Genomic DNA, 11,096 nt, shown 5'->3' on the forward strand with positions numbered 1-11,096 from the left:
TGCTCTCTCTTCTCCAGATTCTCTCTGTCTGTTCTCTCGTGATGTATGTCACCAGATACAATTGCAGCCCTGTTATGCACAGTTGGGTGTACATCATTCCTTATATTTAATTGACAAATTTGTTAAGAGAATTCTCTATCCAATGCACCCCAACACATGTAATGTAATAGATGTAGCTTACAGCATCATTCCGGACAAATCTCTACCCTACCTAAGTGGTAGGACTCCAGAAGGGCTGAAGACTGTGTATATGGGGACACCATTAGTAATGTTGTTTAAAACTTGTAAAGCAGATAATAATATAGTGCAGGATTAATGAATCATGCTATTAGTACAGATGAATTGCAGTTCACTCAGGAGCCCTGATTCCTCATCTTTGTCTTGTAATTGGCCTCTAACCCAGGCAGAGAGAAGGGGCCGGGAAGCGAGTTTGTGAGTATGTTAAGAAGCAGAGACCAGATGCACATCAAGAGGGATCTGGTAATTAGAGCTTGTCAGCCTTGATTAAACAAACAAGAGGGTCTCTGTAATCAGGATACTTTAAGGGCTTTATTTACAATGCTGGTACACTGCACTTCTCAAGCAATTACCACTTTCAGTGCATGAATATTAGAGCACAAAGCTGATTAAATGCTACAGTCACGCCATGCCACGCAGTCACACGCCACACTGAGAGGAGGGATACACTGAGATCACACCCTGTGATTGAGGAGAGATACACTGAGATCACACTCTGTGATTGAGGAGGGATACACTGAGATCACACCCTGTGATTGAGGAGGGATACACTGAGATCACACTCTGTGATTGAGGAGGGATACACTGAGATCACCCCCTGTGATTGAGGAGGGATACACTGAGATCACACTCTGTGATTGAGGAGGGATACACTGAGATCACACCCTGTGATTGAGGAGGGATACACTGAGATCACACCCTGTGATTGAGGAGGGATACACTGAGATCACCCCCTGTGATTGAGGAGAGATACACTGAGATCACACTCTGTGATTGAGGAGGGATACACTGAGATCACACTCTGTGATTGAGGAGGGATACACTGAGATCACACCCTGTGATTGAGGAGGGATACACTGAGATCACACTCTGTGATTGAGGAGGGATACACTGAGATCACACCCTGTGATTGAGGAGGGATACACTGAGATCACACCCTGTGATTGAGGAGGGATACACTGAGATCACACTCTGTGATTGAGGAGGGATACACTGAGATCACACCCTGTGATTGAGGAGGGATACACTGAGATCACACTCTGTGATTGAGGAGGGATACACTGAGATCACACTCTGTGATTGAGGAGGGATACACTGAGATCACACTCTGTGATTGAGGAGGGATACACTGAGATCACACCCTGTGATTGAGGAGGGATACACTGAGATCACACTCTGTGATTGAGGAGGGATACACTGAGATCACACTCTGTGATTGAGGAGGGATACACTGAGATCACACCCTGTGATTGAGGAGGGATACACTGAGATCACACCCTGTGATTGAGGAGGGATACACTGAGATCACACCCTGTGATTGAGGAGGGATACACTGAGATCACACTCTGTGATTGAGGAGGGATACACTGAGATCACACCCTGTGATTGAGGAGGGATACACTGAGATCACACCCTGTGATTGAGGAGGGATACACTGAGATCACACCCTGTGATTGAGGAGAGATACACTGAGATCACACCCTGTGATTGAGGAGGGATACACTGAGATCACCCCCTGTGATTGAGGAGAGATACACTGAGATCACACCCTGTGATTGAGGAGGGATACACTGAGATCACACTCTGTGATTGAGGAGGGATACACTGAGATCACACTCTGTGATTGAGGAGGGATACACTGAGATCACACACTGTGATTGAGGAGGGATACACTGAGATCACACACTGTGATTGAGGAGGGATACACTGAGATCACACCCTGTGATTGAGGAGGGATACACTGAGATCACACCCTGTGATTGAGGAGGGATACACTGAGATCACACCCTGTGATTGAGGAGGGATACACTGAGATCACACTCTGTGACTGAGGAGGGATACACTGAGATCACACCCTGTGATTGAGGAGGGATACACTGAGATCACACCCTGTGATTGAGGAGGGATACACTGAGATCACACCCTGTGATTGAGGAGGGATACACTGAGATCACACCCTGTGATTGAGGAGGGATACACTGAGATCACCCCCTGTGATTGAGGAGAGATACACTGAGATCACACCCTGTGATTGAGGAGGGATACACTGAGATCACACTCTGTGATTGAGGAGGGATACACTGAGATCACACTCTGTGATTGAGGAGGGATACACTGAGATCACACTCTGTGATTGAGGAGGGATACACTGAGATCACACACTGTGATTGAGGAGGGATACACTGAGATCACCAGTGAGGCCTCATCTCCAACCTGTATTGAAGGCTCTTGCTCTGCTTTAAAAAGGATCTATTTGATATGCATTTGAAGTGCATTTGAAGTTAATTTGATATGCGTTTGAAATGCATTTGATATGTACTTGATATGCGTTTGATATGTATTTGCTATGCGTTTGAAGTACATTTGATATGTATTTGATATGCGTTTGATATGTATTTGATATGCATTTGAAGTGCATGTGATGTGCATTTGGGAGCTCAGTTTCATGTCTCCCCTGAAGGACAGTAACTCTAACAGCACAGACCTCACTACTAACACCATGCTTGTGCTTTAGGTGCGTTCAAACACTCTGGGAAGAGAGATCGCCCCTACTGTGCCACCAAGGAATCTCAGGTCACCCATCCAAGTTCTGACCGACTCTTCAAAGCCTGCAGATCAATCCTTGCATTTCTTTCAGCTTTTAAATACAGGGTTTAATTCTGTCACAGATGTTTTTTGTTTTTCAGCCTGTGTTTATGAATAAAACAATGCTATACTGTACAGCTATGGCCAAAAATTTTACATCACCTAGGATTGAGACAAAATTTAAAAAAAAACTAAACTAAATTAACATAATTTAGATCTTTCATTTAATATCATGTAATCAAAGAAACTACAAAATGATATTGCAAAAGTCAGAAACCACAATTGTAGTAGTACAGTATTTCATATTCGATTTTTGTCAGTTTGATGGAAAACTCTAAATTAGTTCATTCTATAGAGTGATGCGAAACTTTTGGCCATAGCTGTGCATTCATTTATATTACCGGCAGAACTTTGATTCACTTGCTTGGCTAGCAGTTGGCCGCATGTCCGAAGGTTTCTCAGCTCCAGACAGTTTTGCGGAGATGGGTGGATAATATAACTCATTTTAATAAGCGTCTTCAACTTGACTGTGCTTTACAAGGCAGTTACTCAAGTTTTAACTGAGCAGAACATGCTGGATTTGTAGCAATCTCCAGCAGACTGCTGAGCTGCAGAGGAGGCAGTCTCCCACTCAGGAAAGCAGTAGATCTCTCTGTATAGTCTCAAACAGATGTAATCAACAGAGGAGGCAGTCTCCCACTCAGGAAAGCAGTAGATCTCTCTGTATAGTCTCAAACAGATGTAATCAACAGAGGAGGCAGTCTCCCACTCAGGAAAGCAGTAGATCTCTCTGTATAGTCTCAAACAGATGTAATCAACAGAGGAGGCAGTCTCCCACTCAGGAAAGCAGTAGATCTCTCTGTATAGTCTCAAACAGATGTAATCAACAGAGGAGGCAGTCTCCCACTCAGGAAAGCAGTAGATCTCTCTGTATAGTCTCAAACAGATGTAATCAACAGAGGAGGCAGTCTCCCACTCAGGAAAGCAGTAGATCTCTCTGTATAGTCTCAAACAGATGTAATCAACAGAGGAGGCAGTCTCCCACTCAGGAAAGCAGTAGATCTCTCTGTATAGTCTCAAACAGATGTAATCAACAGAGGAGGCAGTCTCCCACTCAGGAAAGCAGTAGATCTCTCTGTATAGTCTCAAACAGATGTAATCAACAGAGGAGGCAGTCTCCCACTCAGGAAAGCAGTAGATCTCTCTGTATAGTCTCAAACAGATGTAATCAACAGAGGAGGCAGTCTCCCACTCAGGAAAGCAGTAGATCTCTCTGTATAGTCTCAAACAGATGTAATCAACAGAGGAGGCAGTCTCCCACTCAGGAAAGCAGTAGATCTCTCTGTATAGTCTCAAACAGATGTAATCAACAGAGGAGGCAGTCTCCCACTCAGGAAAGCAGTAGATCTCTCTGTATAGTCTCAAACAGATGTAATCAACAGAGGAGGCAGTCTCCCACTCAGGAAAGCAGTAGATCTCTCTGTATAGTCTCAAACAGATGTAATCAACAGAGGAGGCAGTCTCCCACTCAGGAAAGCAGTAGATCTCTCTGTATAGTCTCAAACAGATGTAATCAACAGAGGAGGCAGTCTCCCACTCAGGAAAGCAGTAGATCTCTCTGTATAGTCTCAAACAGATGTAATCAACAGAGGAGGCAGTCTCCCACTCAGGAAAGCAGTAGATCTCTCTGTATAGTCTCAAACAGATGTAATCAACAGAGGAGGCAGTCTCCCACTCAGGAAAGCAGTAGATCTCTCTGTATAGTCTCAAACAGATGTAATCAACAGAGGAGACAGTCTCCCACTCAGGAAAGCAGTAGATCTCTCTGTATAGTCTCAAACAGATGTAATCAACAGAGGAGCAGCAGATCTCTCTGTATAGTCTCAAACAGATGTAATCAACAGAGGAGGCAGTCTCCCACTCAGGAAAGCAGTAGATCTCTCTGTATAGTCTCAAACAGATGTAATCAACAGAGGAGGCAGTCTCCCACTCAGGAAAGCAGTAGATCTCTCTGTATAGTCTCAAACAGATGTAATCAACAGAGGAGGCAGTCTCCCACTCAGGAAAGCAGTAGATCTCTCTGTATAGTCTCAAACAGATGTAATCAACAGAGGAGGCAGTCTCCCACTCAGGAGAGCAGTAGATCTCTCTGTATAGTCTCAAACAGATGTAATCAACAGAGGAGGCAGTCTCCCACTCAGGAAAGCAGTAGATCTCTCTGTATAGTCTCAAACAGATGTAATCAACAGAGGAGGCAGTCTCCCACTCAGGAAAGCAGTAGATCTCTCTGTATAGTCTCAAACAGATGTAATCAACAGAGGAGGCAGTCTCCCACTCAGGAAAGCAGTAGATCTCTCTGTATAGTCTCAAACAGATGTAATCAACAGAGGAGGCAGTCTCCCACTCAGGAAAGCAGTAGATCTCTCTGTATAGTCTCAAACAGATGTAATCAACAGAGGAGGCAGTCTCCCACTCAGGAAAGCAGTAGATCTCTCTGTATAGTCTCAAACAGATGTAATCAACAGAGGAGGCAGTCTCCCACTCAGGAAAGCAGTAGATCTCTCTGTATAGTCTCAAACAGATGTAATCAACAGAGGAGGCAGTCTCCCACTCAGGAAAGCAGTAGATCTCTCTGTATAGTCTCAAACAGATGTAATCAACAGAGGAGGCAGTCTCCCACTCAGGAAAGCAGTAGATCTCTCTGTATAGTCTCAAACAGATGTAATCAACAGAGGAGGCAGTCTCCCACTCAGGAAAGCAGTAGATCTCTCTGTATAGTCTCAAACAGATGTAATCAACAGAGGAGGCAGTCTCCCACTCAGGAAAGCAGTAGATCTCTCTGTATAGTCTCAAACAGATGTAATCAACAGAGGAGGCAGTCTCCCACTCAGGAAAGCAGTAGATCTCTCTGTATAGTCTCAAACAGATGTAATCAACAGAGGAGGCAGTCTCCCACTCAGGAAAGCAGTAGATCTCTCTGTATAGTCTCAAACAGATGTAATCAACAGAGGAGGCAGTCTCCCACTCAGGAAAGCAGTAGATCTCTCTGTATAGTCTCAAACAGATGTAATCAACAGAGGAGGCAGTCTCCCACTCAGGAAAGCAGTAGATCTCTCTGTATAGTCTCAAACAGATGTAATCAACAGAGGAGGCAGTCTCCCACTCAGGAAAGCAGTAGATCTCTCTGTATAGTCTCAAACAGATGTAATCAACAGAGGAGGCAGTCTCCCACTCAGGAAAGCAGTAGATCTCTCTGTATAGTCTCAAACAGATGTAATCAACAGAGGAGGCAGTCTCCCACTCAGGAAAGCAGTAGATCTCTCTGTATAGTCTCAAACAGATGTAATCAACAGAGGAGGCAGTCTCCCACTCAGGAAAGCAGTAGATCTCTCTGTATAGTCTCAAACAGATGTAATCAACAGAGGAGGCAGTCTCCCACTCAGGAAAGCAGTAGATCTCTCTGTATAGTCTCAAACAGATGTAATCAACAGAGGAGGCAGTCTCCCACTCAGGAAAGCAGTAGATCTCTCTGTATAGTCTCAAACAGATGTAATCAACAGAGGAGGCAGTCTCCCACTCAGGAAAGCAGTAGATCTCTCTGTATAGTCTCAAACAGATGTAATCAACAGAGGAGGCAGTCTCCCACTCAGGAAAGCAGTAGATCTCTCTGTATAGTCTCAAACAGATGTAATCAACAGAGGAGGCAGTCTCCCACTCAGGAAAGCAGTAGATCTCTCTGTATAGTCTCAAACAGATGTAATCAACAGAGGAGGCAGTCTCCCACTCAGGAAAGCAGTAGATCTCTCTGTATAGTCTCAAACAGATGTAATCAACAGAGGAGGCAGTCTCCCACTCAGGAAAGCAGTAGATCTCTCTGTATAGTCTCAAACAGATGTAATCAACAGAGGAGGCAGTCTCCCACTCAGGAAAGCAGTAGATCTCTCTGTATAGTCTCAAACAGATGTAATCAACAGAGGAGGCAGTCTCCCACTCAGGAAAGCAGTAGATCTCTCTGTATAGTCTCAAACAGATGTAATCAACAGAGGAGGCAGTCTCCCACTCAGGAAAGCAGTAGATCTCTCTGTATAGTCTCAAACAGATGTAATCAACAGAGGAGGCAGTCTCCCACTCAGGAAAGCAGTAGATCTCTCTGTATAGTCTCAAACAGATGTAATCAACAGAGGAGGCAGTCTCCCACTCAGGAAAGCAGTAGATCTCTCTGTATAGTCTCAAACAGATGTAATCAACAGAGGAGGCAGTCTCCCACTCAGGAAAGCAGTAGATCTCTCTGTATAGTCTCAAACAGATGTAATCAACAGAGGAGACAGTCTCCCACTCAGGAAAGCAGTAGATCTCTCTGTATAGTCTCAAACAGATGTAATCAACAGAGGAGGCAGTCTCCCACTCAGGAAAGCAGTAGATCTCTCTGTATAGTCTCAAACAGATGTAATCAACAGAGGAGACAGTCTCCCACTCAGGAAAGCAGTAGATCTCTCTGTATAGTCTCAAACAGATGTAATCAACAGAGGAGGCAGTCTCCCACTCAGGAAAGCAGTAGATCTCTCTGTATAGTCTCAAACAGATGTAATCAACAGAGGAGGCAGTCTCCCACTCAGGAAAGCAGTAGATCTCTCTGTATAGTCTCAAACAGATGTAATCAACAGAGGAGGCAGTCTCCCACTCAGGAAAGCAGTAGATCTCTCTGTATAGTCTCAAACAGATGTAATCAACAGAGGAGGCAGTCTCCCACTCAGGAAAGCAGTAGATCTCTCTGTATAGTCTCAAACAGATGTAATCAACAGAGGAGGCAGTCTCCCACTCAGGAAAGCAGTAGATCTCTCTGTATAGTCTCAAACAGATGTAATCAACAGAGGAGGCAGTCTCCCACTCAGGAAAGCAGTAGATCTCTCTGTATAGTCTCAAACAGATGTAATCAACAGAGGAGGCAGTCTCCCACTCAGGAAAGCAGTAGATCTCTCTGTATAGTCTCAAACAGATGTAATCAACAGAGGAGGCAGTCTCCCACTCAGGAAAGCAGTAGATCTCTCTGTATAGTCTCAAACAGATGTAATCAACAGAGGAGGCAGTCTCCCACTCAGGAAAGCAGTAGATCTCTCTGTATAGTCTCAAACAGATGTAATCAACAGAGGAGGCAGTCTCCCACTCAGGAAAGCAGTAGATCTCTCTGTATAGTCTCAAACAGATGTAATCAACAGAGGAGGCAGTCTCCCACTCAGGAAAGCAGTAGATCTCTCTGTATAGTCTCAAACAGATGTAATCAACAGAGGAGGCAGTCTCCCACTCAGGAAAGCAGTAGATCTCTCTGTATAGTCTCAAACAGATGTAATCAACAGAGGAGGCAGTCTCCCACTCAGGAAAGCAGTAGATCTCTCTGTATAGTCTCAAACAGATGTAATCAACAGAGGAGGCAGTCTCCCACTCAGTAAAGCAGTAGATCTCTCTGTATAGTCTCAAACAGATGTAATCAACAGAGGAGGCAGTCTCCCACTCAGGAAAGCAGTAGATCTCTCTGTATAGTCTCAAACAGATGTAATCAACAGAGGAGACAGTCTCCCACTCAGGAAAGCAGTAGATCTCTCTGTATAGTCTCAAACAGATGTAATCAACAGAGGAGGCAGTCTCCCACTCAGGAAAGCAGTAGATCTCTCTGTATAGTCTCAAACAGATGTAATCAACAGAGGAGGCAGTCTCCCACTCAGGAAAGCAGTAGATCTCTCTGTATAGTCTCAAACAGATGTAATCAACAGAGGAGGCAGTCTCCCACTCAGGAAAGCAGTAGATCTCTCTGTATAGTCTCAAACAGATGTAATCAACAGAGGAGGCAGTCTCCCACTCAGGAAAGCAGTAGATCTCTCTGTATAGTCTCAAACAGATGTAATCAACAGAGGAGGCAGTCTCCCACTCAGGAAAGCAGTAGATCTCTCTGTATAGTCTCAAACAGATGTAATCAACAGAGGAGGCAGTCTCCCACTCAGGAAAGCAGTAGATCTCTCTGTATAGTCTCAAACAGATGTAATCAACAGAGGAGGCAGTCTCCCACTCAGGAAAGCAGTAGATCTCTCTGTATAGTCTCAAACAGATGTAATCAACAGAGGAGGCAGTCTCCCACTCAGGAAAGCAGTAGATCTCTCTGTATAGTCTCAAACAGATGTAATCAACAGAGGAGGCAGTCTCCCACTCAGGAAAGCAGTAGATCTCTCTGTATAGTCTCAAACAGATGTAATCAACAGAGGAGGCAGTCTCCCACTCAGGAAAGCAGTAGATCTCTCTGTATAGTCTCAAGCAGATGTAATCAACAGAGGAGGCAGTCTCCCACTCAGGAGAGCAGTAGATCTCTCTGTATAGTCTCAAACAGATGTAATCAACAGAGGAGGCAGTCTCCCACTCAGGAAAGCAGTAGATCTCTCTGTATAGTCTCAAACAGATGTAATCAACAGAGGAGGCAGTCTCCCACTCAGGAAAGCAGTAGATCTCTCTGTATAGTCTCAAACAGATGTAATCAACAGAGGAGGCAGTCTCCCACTCAGGAAAGCAGTAGATCTCTCTGTATAGTCTCAAACAGATGTAATCAACAGAGGAGGCAGTCTCCCACTCAGTAAAGCAGTAGATCTCTCTGTATAGTCTCAAACAGATGTAATCAACAGAGGAGGCAGTCTCCCACTCAGGAAAGCAGTAGATCTCTCTGTATAGTCTCAAACAGATGTAATCAACAGAGGAGGCAGTCTCCCACTCAGGAAAGCAGTAGATCTCTCTGTATAGTCTCAAACAGATGTAATCAACAGAGGAGGCAGTCTCCCACTCAGGAAAGCAGTAGATCTCTCTGTATAGTCTCAAACAGATGTAATCAACAGAGGAGGCAGTCTCCCACTCAGGAAAGCAGTAGATCTCTCTGTATAGTCTCAAACAGATGTAATCAACAGAGGAGGCAGTCTCCCACTCAGGAAAGCAGTAGATCTCTCTGTATAGTCTCAAACAGATGTAATCAACAGAGGAGGCAGTCTCCCACTCAGGAAAGCAGTAGATCTCTCTGTATAGTCTCAAACAGATGTAATCAACAGAGGAGGCAGTCTCCCACTCAGGAAAGCAGTAGATCTCTCTGTATAGTCTCAAGCAGATGTAATCAACAGAGGAGGCAGTCTCCCACTCAGGAGAGCAGTAGATCTCTCTGTATAGTCTCAAGCAGATGTAATCAACAGAGGAGGCAGTCTCCCACTCAGGAGAGCAGTAGATCTCTCTGTATAGTCTCAAACAGATGTAATCAACAGAGGAGGCAGTCTCCCACTCAGGAAAGCAGTAGATCTCTCTGTATAGTCTCAAACAGATGTAATCAACAGAGGAGGCAGTCTCCCACTCAGGAAAGCAGTAGATCTCTCTGTATAGTCTCAAACAGATGTAATCAACAGAGGAGGCAGTCTCCCACTCAGGAAAGCAGTAGATCTCTCTGTATAGTCTCAAACAGATGTAATCAACAGAGGAGGCAGTCTCCCACTCAGGAAAGCAGTAGATCTCTCTGTATAGTCTCAAACAGATGTAATCAACAGAGGAGGCAGTCTCCCACTCAGGAAAGCAGTAGATCTCTCTGTATAGTCTCAAACAGATGTAATCAACAGAGGAGGCAGTCTCCCACTCAGGAAAGCAGTAGATCTCTCTGTATAGTCTCAAACAGATGTAATCAACAGAGGAGGCAGTCTCCCACTCAGGAAAGCAGTAGATCTCTCTGTATAGTCTCAAACAGATGTAATCAACAGAGGAGGCAGTCTCCCACTCAGGAAAGCAGTAGATCTCTCTGTATAGTCTCAAACAGATGTAATCAACAGAGGAGGCAGTCTCCCACTCAGGAAAGCAGTAGATCTCTCTGTATAGTCTCAAACAGATGTAATCAACAGAGGAGGCAGTCTCCCACTCAGGAAAGCAGTAGATCTCTCTGTATAGTCTCAAACAGATGTAATCAACAGAGGAGGCAGTCTCCCACTCAGGAAAGCAGTAGATCTCTCTGTATAGTCTCAAACAGATGTAATCAACAGAGGAGGCAGTCTCCCACTCAGGAAAGCAGTAGATCTCTCTGTATAGTCTCAAACAGATGTAATCAACAGAGGAGGCAGTCTCCCACTCAGGAAAGCAGTAGATCTCTCTGTATAGTCTCAAACAGATGTAATCAACAGAGGAGGCAGTCTCCCACTCAGGAAAGCAGTAGATCTCTCTGTATAGTCTCAAACAGATGTAATCAACAGAGGAGGCAGTCTCCCACTCAG

This window comes from Polyodon spathula, chromosome 5 (assembly GCF_017654505.1).
Source record: "Polyodon spathula isolate WHYD16114869_AA chromosome 5, ASM1765450v1, whole genome shotgun sequence".
Taxonomy (NCBI): domain Eukaryota; kingdom Metazoa; phylum Chordata; class Actinopteri; order Acipenseriformes; family Polyodontidae; genus Polyodon; species Polyodon spathula.